At 50.8% G+C, this 16,132-nt stretch overlaps 1 long non-coding RNA gene across 1 annotated transcript; it reads right to left on the minus strand.

The window, feature by feature from the left end:
• Nucleotides 1–14,977: 14,977 nt before the first annotated feature.
• LOC116545723 lies at nucleotides 14,978–15,948 on the minus strand. Its single transcript, XR_004266419.1, has 2 exons — nucleotides 15,722–15,948; nucleotides 14,978–15,322 (listed from the first exon to the last, which is right to left on the minus strand). It is a non-coding gene; the product is annotated as an uncharacterized LOC116545723 (long non-coding RNA).
• Nucleotides 15,949–16,132: the final 184 nt, after the last annotated feature.

Raw genomic sequence — 16,132 nt, forward strand, 5'->3', positions numbered from 1 at the left:
GTCCGCTACACCTGCCACATGACAAGAATCCTCTGGGTTCCGGGCACAGACAGGTAAATAAGGCAGAGTCCCAACTTCCAGAACTCCCAGGAGCATGGGGTTAGACAGAGTGGTACCCAGACGCCCCAGAGGAGAGCATAAGGGCTCCATCCACAGGCACCATCAGCAATTCTCAGACTGAGGACCATGACAATTCTCCAGCTGGTTGCTCCTGAGAGAGGACAGTCAAGGGCTGGCCCCACCTGCACCAGGCTAGACCATGCCCAGCTTAGAGCTACTGTTGCTACCCTGGCCACTGCCTCGGGAATTCTGTTTCTGGTAAATGTTACATTCCATCACATTTGCAAAAAAGAAGAGAGATTTTAAAACCTAAAAATATAATATATACCAAACAGGCTCTTCTTCCCTCACCCACATAGGCACAGAATATAAATTAAGGTGTTTTTTCAGAGTTTCTAAATTTGTATATATCTACAGGATCAAAAAATGAAAGGATAACTAAAATTTTATTTCAAAAATACAATCTCGCAGCAGATGAAACATAAAACATTTGTTAGGAACGTTCCTTCTGTAATGGAGGATGGGGAAAGAGCACATAAAATAATGATAATTTCACACGTGACGACCACGAGAACAGAAATAGGGAGAAAGACGCTGCTGACCCAACTCGGTATTGAAACTGTTTTCCTTTGCGTTGTGATATCATCTGCTTCGGAAAAGGGACACAGAAAGTGGCATTAGGTTGCGTACTCTACGTGACAGTCCCTAGATGCCTATCATGTCTGCTGTTTGGAAATTAAAAGTCTAGGTGTTTCTGAGACATTCTGATTTTCCAGTCAGTCATGCCCCTTGGCCCCTGCAGTCCACCGGCCGGATCCCAGGTTCAGATATTTGGTCTGGAAAATGTAATCACTCTAACATAGAGGTAAGCAAGAGGACGATGGATTTACTGAGCTATTACTCTACACCAGACCCCAAGCATCGCTTTCCACGAGGCATTTCACTCCCTCCTCTTCACCTCGCTGGGAGGTGGCTACAATTACAACCTGGCTTCCCATTTCAGTGAAAAGACAGACACCGTCAGAAAGTGCTCTGCAAGTCCCCAACCACCTGCTTCCGTGCCCGCTCATCTTCCCACCCATCCTTCCCGCCTAAAGCCAGCCCTTCGCCCACATGCCAGACTTTGGCTTCTGCCTGTTCAAGGATGTGTCCAGCAGCGCTGGCTTCTCACTCCTGCACTGTTCATTTCCCCTTTGCAGGATCCTTCCCATCAGACACACGGATGAAGCTTAGAAGTCCCTTCCCCCAGTCCTCTCCAGCTACCATTTCTCACTCCCCTTTACAGCATGACTGAGCAAGGCAAAGGAGCATTATTCTCCCAGTCCTCTCCTCCAGCATAAACTGAGCCCACACTGGTAAGCTTCCCTCGTCCCACTCATCCCATGGAAATGCCTCTAGTCAAAGTCACTAGATGCCCCTCCACTGCCTCTCCTAATGTCAACTCTCAGGCCTTATCTCACATGGCTCATTGGTATCACGGGAAGCAGTTGGTCCCTGGCTCCTACTTAAAGCACTTTCCCCAGGGGGCTCCCAGGACTATGTACTCTTCCAGCTCTCTTCTAGACCTACACCCATTCCTCAGGCTCCTTAGTGTTTCCTCCTCAGCTCCTGGACCTCCTGGTGTCTTTGTGCCCTGGCTCAAGTTGGTTATCTTCTCCCCCCAACTGCAGTACCCTGAGGCCTTCCATCCACCATGGCAGTGAGCCTGGAAGTGTGTTTTCCCCAGGTGAGCCTTCAGATGAGACTGTAGCCCTGCTGACCTTCTACTGCAGCCTTGACAGGTGAGAGACCTTGAGTCAGAAGGAGGAAGCAAAGCCAAACCCAGATTCTGACCCAGAAAAAACTGTCAGATAATAAATGTTTGTGTTTTCCAAGCTTTAATTTGTTGCATAGCAATAGGTAATACATTCTTCTATGACCTAAGTTTTGCCCTATTTAAGCTCCGAGGCTTTCCCCCTAATTCTAGCCTTCTGGTTTCTAGAGGATAAATCTGTGCCTTCTTCAGTAAGTTCCCAAAATATAAGAGAAGTTTGATTTTAGAAAGACGATCATTTCTTCTGGCTGAGTATGGTGGGTTTTGCCTGTAATCCCGGCACTTTGGGAGGCTGAGGCAGAAGAATTGCTTGAGACCAGAAGTTCAAGACCAACCTGGGCAACACAGCAAGACACTATCTCAAAAAAACTAAAAAATTAGGCATGGTAATGTCCACTTGTACTCCCGGCTATTCAGGAGACAGAGGCAAGGGATCACTTGAGCCTATCACAGCTGCAATAAGCCATGATCAACCCACTGCACTCCAGCCTGGGCGACAGAGCAAGATCCGGTCTCCATGCTTTTTTTAAAAAAAGAAATGTGGTCATTTTATATAAGCAATTTCTCCACATGTTATTAGAGATTTAAACTGGACTCAGAGTTCAGCAGCAGTGAGGAATCTGTGTCCACTAATGTCCTTTTTTCTCTTCCTGCATGATTGGCAGCAACTCTGAAAATTCTCTTTTTCTTTGTGTGCCAAAAAGTCTGGCTTCTCAGCTTCATTCCCAAGGGGTCTTGTCTGGGTTACGGAAGGACTCAACTTGTTGCTGGAGAAATTTTCACAAAGATGTCTACCTTCTCACAAATCTTGTAGGACCGTGGTATGAGGCAGAGCCCTGGGCAACTACTCCATGAACCAGATCCAGCTGAAGTAATGTTTGCATTCCAAGATCCAAAGTGCATCAAGCCATGACAACGAGAGCTCCATCTTTCGTTCCAGTGGGACTAGCTGCTTGGAGTGCTCTGTGAAGAAGGATGTGAAGGCCAAGTTCACACTCTGTGGGGAAGAATGCCATGGTCAGCGATCAGCTGGTGATGTCTGTCATGATCACAGGGATAGGAAGTGGAGGCAGGCTTTCCACTGATGATGCTCCCCCATACCTTACAACATCTTTTCCCCTTGTCCTGAAGGCCTTTTGAATGAGGTCTACAGCCAGGTGAGTCTAGGTGCTTTTTAAAATAGAAAGGCCACAGCTGGAAATGGCAGCCCAAGGCCCACCCAATCCCAGGTTAGGTTCCATTGATCCTGTCAATGGTTCATTCAAGAAAGGAAAGGCAGCTGGGTGCAGTGGCTCATGCCTGGAATCCAAGCACTTTGGGAGGCCGAGGCAGGAGGTTCATCTGAGGTCAGGAGTTTGAGACCAGCCTGGCCAACACGGTGAAACCCGTCTCTATGGGGTTTTTATATCTATATCTATAGTTTATATATATATATATATTTGTAAAACATATATATACAAAAACTAGCCAGGCATGGTAGTGTGCACCTGTAATCCCAGCTACTCAGGAAGCTGAGGCAGGAGAATTTCTTGAACCTCGGAGGTGGAGGTTGCAGTAAGCCAAGATCATGCCACTTCAGTCCAGGGCAACAGAGTAAGGCTTCATCTCAAAAAAAAAAAAAAAAAAAAAAAGGAAAGGCAGGTCAGACGGGAGGTCCAGGAAGTCAGGCAGGGAGCTGCATGCCTGTGTTGGGTGGGAACATGGGGGTGATAGTAACCTGGCACAGGCCCCCGCAGGCAGTGGAGACAGAGAGAGCAGCATTATCCTGGATTACCTGGGTGGGCCCCAAATGCAATCACAAATGTCCTTATAAGAGAGGGGCAGAGGGAGAGCTGACGTAGAGGAGAAGGCCATGAGAAGACAATGCAGAGAGAGATTTGAAGATGCTAAGCCACTGCCTTGAAAGCAGAGGAAGGGGCCATGAGCCAAGGGATGCAGTTCTAGAAGCTGGAAAAGGCAAGGAAACAGACGTCCCTGGAGCCTCTGGAGGCAGTGGTCCCTGTGGCAGCCTGGTTCCATCCTAGTGAAACTGATTTGGGACTTCCAACCTCCAGAACTGTAAGACAACAAATGTGCCTAGTTGTAAGCACCAAGTCTGTGGTAATTTGTTACAACAGCCACAGGAAACTCACACAGTCAGTTTTCAATTTATTGCATCTCAGCTCCAAATGTACCTTTCTATATGTGCTTTAGGACAAAGAATGGAACCTTTGAACCATTTTGCCTTTAAAGTGAGCGTGATGTGAAGCTTTCTCAGTAGACAGTGCTGGAAGGACTTTACTGCCATTTCCAGGTGGCAGGGGAAGGGTCGGCCATGCGGAGACTCAGGCCCACAACACAGTCAGTCTGTGACCATGCTTGGTGATGACTGTCTACACACCACTTACAACACAGCAGCTGGCCCCCACCCTCACCACACAGCCTGCCACTTCCCCCGCAACCTCCCACCCGCGGCAGCCGTAGCACCCTGAAGGCCTTCTGCCCTGGGGGCACTTGGGTTCCCACTGCAGTGCATGCCTTTGGTTACTAATCACTATTCCCTGCCTGCCCTCCAGAGGGTGGCCTATTGTGTGTCCACCAACCCCAAACCAGCTGTAGCTGTGCTTTGGCTAAACTTTGTTGCTATTCAGTGGCTGACCCACCTCCTCTCCAGCTGAGTCTGAACCGCTAACAACTTCATTTCCACTTTGGTAGCTCCCTCAGCCCTAGGATACTGTTTAGAGCTTCTTTTTATCTTATTCTTTCATAACAGTTAATAATTTTACCTTAAATTTCCCCTGTTTAACCTACTGTGTGATTTCTGTCTCCCAATTAGACCCAGACTGCTACCAGTGGTTCCAGACACGACTCACTTGTAAGTTGAATCTGCCTTACTTTTTTTCATGAGTTTCTTAAGTCTAGAAAATCAAAAAACAGTAAAACAAGCTCTGATTTGCAGTACTTGCCAATTTCCATGATGGAAATACTCCTATCATGGCCAATCTCAAGCTCCCAATGTGACATCACAGATTGTGGGCTTGGGAAGAGATGCCCGGTAGCCACCATTAATACTCTTCCCACTGTATTGATATCATGGATGCAAGTCACTCTCAAAACATAGAAAACAGCAAAAGTAGTAAAACTCATTAGGAAGAGATGTGTGGTACGTATCTGATTATAAGTTCATATAATTAATTGTGAATAATGCCAACTGGCTCACAAAATCTGAGAACATTTAATGCTTGGCTCTATTGAATGTTACAAGCCAGCTCCAGCACAGCACTGGGATTAAGGGCCCCCAGCAACAAACCAGGGGGAGCTCAGCATCCTTTGGGCAATTGCTGGCCCCCTCTGGCATCAAGACAAGGCTTTGGTTCAGCCTGCGGCACTGGGATGGGGGGTGAAGCGGGGACAGAGGAGACGGCGCAGGCAAGTTTCTCTGCTGCAGGCTTCCCTCAGCACCTCCCATTGCTCCTGTTTTCTGCCCTGACATTGACGCCCCTTCATGTCCTACCCTGAGCATGGAGGCAGCAGCCTTCCCCTGGGCCCTTTCCAGCATGGTCAGACCTGCCATTTGCATGTCATGGCTGCTGCTCTTTTGCGCCCAGCTGACATTGTTGAAGGAAGCAGGGAGGGAGTGGCTGTAGGCGTGGTGGTCACGGAGTCAGGAATCTAGTCCCGACCTTACTCCTGGCTAGTGGAAAGACTGTGGGCTGGTCGGTCACGCTCCCAGGCCTGAGGCCCCACCTGTGCAGTGAGCATGGGCCCGATGCGACCCTGAGGCTTTCTTCCAGCTCCAGGACCACCTTGATGGCAATCACAGCAATGCCACCTCCCAGGATCTGGCAGCTGCAGGGGCATCAGTGGGTGCCACAGTCCTGCTGGGAAAGCCTATCCCTGGGAACCAGCCCCAGACCCTGATCTCAGGACCTGCCATCAGATAGCTCAGCCTTCGCCAAGAGAAAACAAAACACAGGCGGGTCATCTGATCTCCTCCTCTACTTTCCCAGCGTCCAACCAGCCTCTATAATAAAACCCAGAGGAGACGGTCCCTTTCCAGAGATAAAACCCTTCCCAAGCCCTCTCTGCTACTAGGGTAACGCTGGCAGGGAGCCCCAAGAGCTCTGCGCCAAGGAGGCTGGGCTGGTGGGGTCAAGGTCCCAGCGGCTGCCTGCCCAGAGCCTGTGCTAATGAGGGAGGAGAGTTACACTCTGTTTTGGCGCATATCAAGACAGAGGGGACACCTCGGGGTCAGGGGTCAGCATGAGGGACGTCTTCACTGTTCAGTGTGCAGACAGGACCAACATCTCCCACAAGCAAGATGCTAAGTGAAGACCCCAGAAACAGCAGGTCCAGAACACGTGAATATGGGAGTGATTCGGAGAGCCTCAAAGCACCCTGGGGCAGGAAGAACCTCAGATACAGATTGGCCTTGCTCAGCCTGAATTAAGACCAAATTAGAGAGTGTCGTTGTGTTCCATGGGACTCCACCAGAGCCCAGCCAGCCAGGAGTCTGCCCTCCTGGGAGGCAGCCTGGAGACTGTGGGGCCAGTGACGGTTGCCGTCCTTCCCTTCCTTCCTCACCCTCTGCACACTCCTCTCCATTCCTGCTGTCACGCCGGGGCCACACTAGTGAAGCTTCTACAAGCTCCATGCTGTGTTCTGAGAGAGATCCTACTCAAAAGGAGTGCTCAGCGTGGACTTTCTTGGAAGAGACTCTTTTCTCCAATGCCCTTCATCAGTGCCCTGCCCCCGGCCAGCCCCACCTTGCCCCTCACTTGCCCATTTTATCACCTGCCCCTCCTCCCCACTGTTCCTCCAGGCCTCAACCACAGGCCCTCCTTCGGGTCATCCTTTCTTCCTTAAAACGGAGTCTGATGTCTGGCCTAGTTCAAGAAAGTGGCGGCTCCGTGTCCCAGGAGCCAGTCTGCAGTCCCCCTGGGCACCCACAGCTGTATCTGCCTGTGCTTAAAGCAAAGTGTAACTAAGCGATGAATTCATGGGCCTGTTTGTGCCCTGGCTTCCACATGCCCCCTTCATGGTCTCATTAGTGAAAGGTAGATGGAAGAAGAAGAAAGCTAAAGTCTAACTTGCTAGAAGGTTATTCAGGAGGGAGAGAAGACAGAAATTACGAATAAATATATATGGCCGGGCGCGGTAGCTCACACCTGTAATCCTAGCACTTTGGGAAGCCGAGGCAGGTGGATCACCTGAGGTCAGGAGTTCGAGACCAGCCTGACCAACACGGAGAAACCCCATCTCTACTAAAAATACAACATTAGCCAGGCGTGGTGGCGCATGCCTGCAATCCCAGCTACTCAAGAGGCTGAGGCTACCCATAAAGGGAAGCCCATCAGACTCACAGCAGATCTCTCAGTAGAAACCCTACAAGCCAGAAGAGAGTGGGGGGCCAATATTCAACATCCTTAAAGAAAAAAACTTTCAACCCAGAATTTTACATCCAGCCAAACTAAGCTTCATAAGCGAAGGAAAAATAAAATCTTTTGTGAACAAGCAAGCACTCAGAGATTTCATCACCACCAGGCCTGCTTTACAAGAGCTTCTGAAAGAACCACTACAAATAGAAAGGAACAACCAGTATCAGCCTTTCTAAAAAATACCAAAAAATAAGAACATCAACATAATTAAGAAATTGCATCAACTAATGGGCAAAACAGTCAGCTAACATTAAATGACAGTATCAAACACACATATATTGTTATTAATTCTAAATTTAAATCGACTAAATCCCCCAATCCAAAGACACAGATAGGCAAAAAAAAGCCAAGACCCATTGGTATGCTACATCCAGATCCATCTCACATGCAAGGATACATAAAGACTCAAAACAAAGGAATGGTGAAAAATTTACCAACCAAATGGAGAGCTAAAATAAATAAATAGAAAGCAGGAGTTACAATTTTTGCTGATAGAATAGATTTCAAAGCAACAAAGATCAAAAGAAGCAAAGAAGGATATTACATAAAGATAAAAGGATCAATGTAACAAGAAGAGCTAAAGATCCTAAACATATATGCACCCAATACAGAAATACCCAGATATATAAGACTTACAAAGAGACTTGGACCCCCACACAATAATAGCGGGAGACTTCAACATCAATATTAGATAGATCAATGAGACAGAATGTTAACATCGATATCCAGGACTTGAACTCAGATCTGGAACAAGTAGACTTGATTAACATTCATAGAACTCTCCACTTTAAATACACAAAATATACACTCTTATCAGTACTACATCACACGTATTTACAGGTTTAAATGAAATATTGGTTGGCTGCTTGTTAATTATTTTCTTCCCTCATTATTTTTTTATGTCTCTATTATTAAACACAATTACAGGCATACCCAGTTTTAGACTGCATTCTAGCCCGGGCAATAAAGCAACACCTCTGTTCTCTCTCCCTCTTCCTCTTCCTCTTTCTTCCTTTCCTTTATTCTTTTTCTTTTTCTTTTTTTTTAATTCTTTTTCTTTCTTTCTCTCGTTCTTCAAAAAAATAAATAAATAAATAAAAGAGGCTGAGGCAGGAGAATCCCTTGAACCAGGGAGGCAGAGGTTGTGGTGAGCCAAGATCGTGCCATTGCACTCCAGCCTGGGCAACAAGAGCGAAACTCCGTCTCAAAACAAACAAACAAAAAACACCTGTGGATGACCTTTGTGCTGGGGCTGGGACCACCGGGACTGTGGACGGACACCCCGCAGCCCCATGAGGTGCATCTCCCAGGCATGGCGGCACCTCCGTGGGACTGTCCCTTATGCACGCAGCCCCGGCCCCTCCACCTTTCTCCAGTGAGAAACCGTGAGAGTGAAACCCTCAGGCTGAGAAACCAGGAGTGTGTGTCCCAAGCAGGCACCGGCCTCAAAGAAAGACAGCCCACCTCCTCCCCACCTGGTGTCCAAAAGAGCTGCATGTTGGGCTCAGGGGTCAGTGCAGCCCTCCCCTCTCCCCTGGCACACCCCAGCGTGGGGGCAGATTGGCCTGGGCCGGTCTGCACGGGAAAGGGGTCTGCTCGCTGGACCACCAGTCACTGGTGCAGACCCCCAGCCCTGGCATCCCCCGTTCCTAATTCACACGAAGGAGCCTGCTGTGTAATGGTGGCTCTGCCTACTTGCATAAGGACTGAGGCATCTGCCAGGAAAAGACGTCAGGCTTGGCCAGCTCCATCTAGCAAGACATCCCAAGTCACCGGGGAAAGGGCTTTTCACTAAAGCCTCTAGGGAGGTGTTGGGACAGGAGCAGCACAGCTCAGAGACAAGCCATCAGAGCACGTGACAGCGAGGAGAGAGCCAAGCACGCTGTCACCAAGCCCCAGGCCGCACAGTCCCACGGGAGAGACTTTCCTGTAGCAGTGGGTGTTGGGGGAGGGGAGGAAGGCAAACTTATTCCTGGGCTCTTGAAATACCCTAGCTTGGCTCTGATGAATACATGTTAAACAATCCTGCTAACTCCATTGTGCCCACCCTGAGCTATGTAGGGCATTGTGGTGTGAAACACCTGGTATCTTTGTAACCAATTTTCTGAGAAGCAGGGCCCACCTGACCTGTACATTCCGTACTTGCAAAACCATGCAACTGCTCACCCCACATCCTGAGTAAAAAACGACTTTAAGCAGAACTTTTTTGTTAGGCACCCCCGCAACCTGCTCCTTCTGCTTCTGTAGCAATCTGCTTACCGCCCCTGACCCTAAAGTGGTATCAAAGTGTTGACCGCCCTTTGTTCCTGGCCCAGAGCTTTGAGCTCCAGCGACTCTCGAACGACAGCCAATTAAAGATGAACCCTCAACAAACTCAGTGCGTGGGCTTCTGTTTAAACTCCCTCGGGTATAACACTCACGGGGAGCCCTGACGAGCCCCACAAACCTCAGTGCACGACAGGCAGCAGGAAGGGTCCCGGGGTCGGGGGCAGCCCTGGTTTCCAGATGCCTTGCTTCCCACAGCCCGGCCTCCCGGTCCCGCGCGCCTCACCTGTCGTTCCAGCCTCTGCGCCTGCTCGCATCTCTGCGGAGTCACCCCATGGGGCTCCCCAGTCCCCGCAGCGCGTCTTCCTCTGACTCCCAGGGCCCGGCTTGCCCTTCCGTGCTCAGCTGTTGTTTCAGATGGGGAGTCAGGAGGCCACTTCCGCACTCACACAAGGCTGCCAGGGGAGGCTGAGGAGAAACAGCACCCCCCAAGGGCAAGTTCACAGTCCTTGCGCCCTTCCTCCTCCCCAGGAGCAGGACTCCCGGCTGCTTCCGCCTGGCACCAGCAACAGCTGCCGTCTATCAGCCTTCAAATTCCTACCAAATCACCTGCTTCCAACTCCTCAAACAGACGCGGCTCGCTCAGCCCGGTTAAGACCAAATTAGAGAGGCTTGCTGTGCTCCATGGGACTCCACCAGAGCGCAGGGAGCCAGGCAGAGGGCAAGAGGATCAGGCCACCAAAGGTCACCTACTTACAAGCCCGGACTAGCAATGTCATCATGGAGGAGGTGGATGGGCATTTTTTTAAGGCCACCCCCGGCTCGGGACACACTCTAGTCGTTTCTAAGCCTGTGGGCCACTGGGGAGAGCTGGAAGGAGCCAGGGACAGCCCTACGGAGTGCCACCATGCCTTGGAAACACCTCATGGGTCTGGGCTGCAGGTGACCATCCACAGTCCCAGCCCCTGCACAGGGATTGCTCAAGGTCCTTATGGGGTCCCAACGCTCAGGCGCCCGGACAGGCCGTTCCACGGAGGCGGGTCAGGTAGAAGCCATCCTCAGGACGCTCTTACAGGCCTCTTCACACCTGTGCTCAAAGGACTCAGCAAAAGATCTCCTCCCAGCCTGATGTGATGGCAAAATTTCATACCCAAGACCAGGGCTACTTAAATAATAGGAGCTGTGCAATGGAAAGCTACAAGGTCACTAAAAGAAGCAGGGCACGCTGGTGAGCAGCCGAGAATGGTCGCTGAGATCCGTTACAGTTCTGCAGTAGGACTCAGGAACGTGCTTGCCTGTGTGTAGCAGGCTGTCATGGGGCATGTGGTCCCAGCTGAGGCCCCCACCCTGAGAGCAATAAAGCTGTCCCACGTCCTACAGATGCTGGGCATGGAATCCCTCTTATGCGCGAGAGTAGATTGTCTGTGAGATCTTAACAGGAGCTATCCCATCCAGGCAGACTTGCCAAGAGGTCCCACAGCCACTTGGAGCCCTTCTAGAAGGGTGAGTTTGATCAGGGCACTGGCGAGGGAGGAGACCTTGTCGAAGAACTTTGGGGACAGTTAGACAGGAGCTTTGGGGTGTCAGCCTTGCTCCTACCGGGGGGAGTGCAGAAGGGAGCTTCCCGCCTACCTCTCCTCACTCTTCCCCCACCTCAAGCCAGAGCAGAGGCAGAGAGGAGAGCCTCGAGGGCCCTGCCCTGGAGTTGGGTGCAAGGACTGGACCTCGCCCTGAGTGGAAGAGGCAGGCTGGCCTGTGGGGCTGCGGGAGAACAGCAGAGTTGCTCAGCAGGACAAAGGACACGCTGCGGAAGGGATCTGAGTTCAGGTCATCTTGACCAGCGCCCTCTGCCCGGCCCATAGTGAGGCAAAACACTAAACACTGCATCAAAGTGTGGGAAGGAAACAGGCTGTTTGGTTCTTGGCTAGAGCCCTGCCAGCTGTCTCCTGCCCTCAAAGTATAGCGTACACTGTGGACGCAGTGATCCCTCTGTCTGGCCCTTCTATGTGAAATCCCCTTCCCAGCCAGCCAGACCTCCCACCTGCACTCCTGGCCCCACCCTTGAAACCCTGTCTGAGGTGGCTCAGCTCTTCTGCAAGACCTGTGCCTGGGCTTCAACGAGGTAACTGGTTGAGGGTCCCATCCACAGAGGGCAGGAGGCCAGAGGATGCGGACTCAGAGGAAACCTGCTCTGGCTTGAGGTGGGGGAAGAGTGAGGAGAGGTAGGCGGGAAGCTCCCTTCTGCACTCCCCCCGGTAGGAGCAAGGCTCCACCCCCGCTCAGATCCTCCCCAAGGCCCATGTCCATGTCAGTAGAATGCATAAGGGATGCCCAAGCCCATTGTGTCCCAAGTGCCTCCTTTGCAAGTGGGTAAAGCTACACCCTGAACCCTGGAAGGCTCCAAAAGGGGTGTGGTCACAGCCTTCAGTGCCTTCAGGGGCAGGAGCCCAGAGGAAGAACAGGTGATGTGCAGACTCTGCAGGAATGAATGGACAGAGTTGGGAGGAGAGGGGAGTTTCTGGGAGATGATAAACTCCCCCTGACACGGAGGTAACTGGTTGAGGGTCCCATCCACAGAGGGCAGGAGGCCAGAGGATGCGGACTCAGAGGAAACCTGCGCAAGCTCACCTGGGACTCCACTGCTCAGGGAGCAAGCAGCCTGACTTGTTCAGCCTGGAATCTTGGCTGGGACCACCGGACAAATAATTTGTACGAGGCACTCAGAAACTAAGGGTTACAACAGAGATCCATAGTGATGTAAATTAATGTGCTCATATTCTTTGAAAATCGGGTGTCTACAGATGTTAACCAGGACACACAACTCACCAGAACCCCCTGACGATGATGTTCTGACCTCAGGGCAGGCACACAAGGCAGGGAGGCGTTGCATTGGGAAACCAGATTTTTTATTTATTTTTTTTTTTGAGACAGAGTCTCACTGTGTCAGCCAGGCTGGAGCGCAATGGCACGATCTCAGCTCCCCGAAACCTCTGCCTCCCAGGTTCAAGCAATTCTCATGACTCAGCCTCCCAAGTGCTGGAATTACAGGCACATGCCACCACACCTGGCTAATTTTTTGTATTTTTAGTAGAGACAGGGTTTTGCCATGTTGGCCAGGATGGTCTTGATCTCCTGACCTCATGATCTGCCCACCTCTACCTCCCAAAGTGCTGGGATTACAGGCATGAGCCACAGAGCCCGGCTGGGAAACCGGATTTTAAACAGACACATAGCAAATTTTCCATAATCATTTAGCATTTTGAAGCAGGGCAAAGCAGCCCTAGGAGAAGTCCCACATAATATCAGATTATCAGGTTCCCATATCGCATTTGTGATATTGAGCTCATTGCGTAGAATCTACAAGTAAACATTGTGTTTGGGCCACTCAGCAACAACGACGGAGCCTGATTCCCATAAGGAACTGGCCTCATTTGAAGGCTGTCCATCCCACCTCTCTCCTCACTCCCCCGCACTCCTTTCCTGCTTCGTAAACCTTCGCCACTGCCATCGACCAAAAAGCAAACAGAGACTTGGAAACCACATGTGCAACATGTACACTGAGATCTGATTGATCGCTATTAGGTAAACCAAAACGTGGCTTACCACCAGGGGAGGCGTGATGTGTGAGTGTGTGTGTATGCACGTGTGAGCGTGTGTGTGTGTTGGTGATGACATAGGCATGGTCCCTTATCCTGTATCTGAGAAGATGCATGGTTTGTAGAAACAGGCACATCTGTTAATTGCAGGATGAATGGCTCCAGCCACTGTGAGCCCATCACCCTCTGATCACCCTCTGATCATACCTCACAAAGGAGACCTTGAGGAAAGAGTGAGTTTACTGACCTCTCATTAATTCAGCCCCAGCAGGAAACAATGAAATCTAACTTTTCTAGATATCATGGGTTATCCCTGTAATCACTCAAACTTACAAATGAGCTTTTCATTGGAAATATTTTGATCCTTAACTAAAGTATTCAAAGCACAATTTAATTTTCCTTCGGACTCTGGGTCCTCGCTGTGGAAGATGGGCCATTGCTTGGGGTTGCCATCAGGATGACACCAGCAGGGCGCCCAGTTGGCACCTACAGAAAAGGCTATAGGTCACCACATCTTGCAGCCTCGCATCTACTCGTAATGGTCCGTTGTAACCGTGTGGATGAAACGATTCACAGCGGCACACGGGGATCAATTACAGCAAAATGGCCGAGGTGAACATCATCCTAATCAGTTGAACTGCTCCAGCTCAGCTGACACATAATCAATCGCGTCGTAATCCATCTAGTTAAAAGTTTGCAGAAGCGAGGAGAGAGGGCTGGAGCCGCATCCAGGAGGGCAGGAGTTTGCACCCGTCTCTTAACCCTGGGCAGCTGCAGATCTCTGTTGTGGGGCCAATGTTATTATATCTGCAAGCCCTGGCTGAGTGTACAGACGACAGCCCTCTTGGACTTACTGGCTGGCTCCCACCCCACCATATTCCACGTGGGACTTGAAGTGGCAGCCACTTGTTGCCATGTGTCCAGGGCCCTTACCCACCAGGCGGCCCTTTGAGCTCCACTGGCTGCACTGGAAAACCAGATTTTAAACAGACAGCTGTGTGTAAGTGTTTGCAGCTGGCAGGCCATGCTTATCTGCGGAAATGCTGGCATTGGCACTGTTCTGTTTCTGCGGCTGTCTCCGGGACCTGGAGAGTTGACTTAGTCCTCCCAGCTGCTGATGCCCCTTTAGGGATCGAGACTACACCAAGAGCCAGGAGCTGCAAAGCTGAGGCCCAAACCCTGGCTCTTGGTGACTGTCACCCTGGAGGGCCCAGTAAGCCATGAGAATAAAGACAGGTCATTGCTACTAATAACAGTAAAAGCACAAAAGGTGGCAGGCTTCTTGTGTTTGTGAATTAGAGTGGATTGTAAACATCACATGAGGAGACCTTGAGTTGTGTTTTCACATAGATCGCGTCATTTGCAATCCCATGAGGTAGCTTCTGATAATCCCTCCCTTTTACAGATGAAGAAACTGAGGCCTTGGGTGCCTACAGACCACACTGATGTATCCGAGAGCTCTGGGGCCTCGGCTTCCCACCACATTGCCGCCTGCCTCCCTGTAAGCCGCCTCCCCCGGCCTCCTTCCCTTGCCGTGTGTGTGCTTGCTTGCCTGCATCCTTGTGCCAGCCAGGTCTGTAACCTGCAGCTTCACTCATCAGGGTTGCCCACCAGAAAAGATCTTTCAGTGTCTGATTTTGTTATCTGCTTACAAAATGCTTTCATGATGATCACATCAAAAATTAGCTGACTTAATTTTCCTCCAAGAATTTCCTTTCTTACACAGCCCAACATTAGCTGCCCCCATATCCACAACATGCTGGGGCCAATCCCAAAGGCCCGGGCCAGTTAGGAATGGCATTTGGCTGTCAGGAGCAGACTGTGGCTTAAACAAGACAGAATTTTATTTCTCTCCAGTGGGAAAGAAGGCAGAGCTGGGGTGGAAGCTCCCCGTATCCTTGGGGACAGTAGATTTTTCTCGTCTGCCTTTCTGTGACAAACACATCCCTACTCCAGCCCGAAAGAAGTGGGAGAGAAGAAACGGGCGGAAAGGACACACACTGCTTCCAAAGGAGTGGTGTGTGCTGGTCCCATCCAACAAAGCAAAACATAATCAAAACCAGAAACCACGCGAGGCCTCTTTTGGTGATGGATGTTCTGGTGGTCTTGGATTGATGACTTCAACAAGCTGGGGTTCCAGCACGATTCAGCCAAAATCTCCAGTCCTAGGCCTATGGAGCAAAAGGAGGTGAAGATGAGTAGTTGGGAGACTGAGAGGAAAAGGAGAAATGTGGCTGCTGTGGTGACCCTGACAGTGGGGACTGCAGGAAGCAGCTGTGACTCCTGGAGCCAGGGGAGCTCGGAGGAGGGCTGGCGCTGTACCTCTGAATCCAGCATGCTGAGGCTGGGAGGCAGAGAGAGGCCTTGGCATAGCCAGGGCCGTGGTGGTGGCCATGCCCATCCTCTGCTGCCAGAGCAGTCAGGCTCTCCAGGGCACCTCTTTGTGTACCCACAGCCAACAGCTCTGGGCAGTTAGTGGGAAATTAAAGCAACCAGTAAAGTCAGAAGCACTGAGGCATCAGACACACACACGGGCAGTATTCCCCCAGTCGCTAGCTAAAGACACTGACCTTTTTTGGTGATGGATGTTCTGGTGGTCTTGGGTTGGTGGGCTTCAACAAGTGGTGTTTGGAGCTTAGCACGATTCAGCCAAGATCTCCAGTCCTGCAGCCTGGGCCCGTGACTTGGTAAACACGAACACATCTGAGACCCCTTGAGGGACTGGATGTAAGTGTGAGTCTGAGTTCCAAATATTTTATTAAGCGTGTCAGCGAAGTGAATGCTGTCTGTCTGTAGGAGAGGGAGGATCTGAGTCCAGTGGGTCTCTCCTGGGAGAGAGAGGATCTGAGGCCAGTGGGTCTCTCCTGGGAGAGGGAGGATGTGAGGCCAGTGGGGTCTCTCCTGGGAGAGGGAGGATGTGAGGCCAGTGGGTCTCTCCTGGGAGAGGGAGGATCTGAGTCCAGTGGGTCCCTCCTGGGAGA

Source organism: Sapajus apella, unplaced genomic scaffold, assembly GCF_009761245.1.
Source record: "Sapajus apella isolate SASKATOON/1434 unplaced genomic scaffold, GSC_monkey_1.0 scaffold347, whole genome shotgun sequence".
In the NCBI taxonomy this organism is placed as follows: Eukaryota; Metazoa; Chordata; class Mammalia; order Primates; family Cebidae; genus Sapajus; species Sapajus apella.